Source organism: Chrysochloris asiatica, unplaced genomic scaffold, assembly GCF_000296735.1.
Source record: "Chrysochloris asiatica unplaced genomic scaffold, ChrAsi1.0 scaffold00132, whole genome shotgun sequence".
NCBI lineage: Eukaryota > Metazoa > Chordata > Mammalia > Afrosoricida > Chrysochloridae > Chrysochloris > Chrysochloris asiatica.
Genome location: NW_006408650.1, coordinates 8308015 through 8308636, shown reverse-complemented (window position 1 = coordinate 8308636; position 622 = coordinate 8308015).

Genomic DNA, 622 nt, shown 5'->3' with positions numbered 1-622 from the left:
TCACACATAATTCTTCAGCTTTATTCATTTTTTTGTCATACTGTGGTGACTTGTGAGTTTCTGTGATTCTGAAAGCTATGCCACCAGTATTTTAAATACCAGCAGGGTCACCTGTGGTGGACAGGTTTCAGATGAACTTGCAGACAAAGACAGACTAGGAATAAGAGGGAGTGACAAACTACATCTGAATATTTAGTCACTGAAAACCTTATGAATAGCAGAGAAACACTGTCAGATATAGTGCTAGAAAGTGAGCCCTTCAGGTTGGAAGGCACTCAAAATGCAACTGGGGAAAAGCTGCCTTCTCAAAATAGAGTTGACCATGATGCCAAGAATGGAGTAAAGCTTGGGGGAGAAAAGCCAATGGGACTTTCATTTGCTCATGGGGCACAACCCAAAATGAAGAGAAACATCCATTGAAAAGCAGAACATGGAATGTACAAAGTATGAATCTGGGAAAATTGGAAGTTGTCAAAAATGAAATAGAACACATAAACATCAATATCTTAGGTATTAGTGAGCTGAAATGTACTGCTACATTTGAATCTGATGACCACATGGTTTACTATGCTGGGAATTACAAATTGAAGAGGAATGGTGTTGCATTCATTGTCAAAAAAAA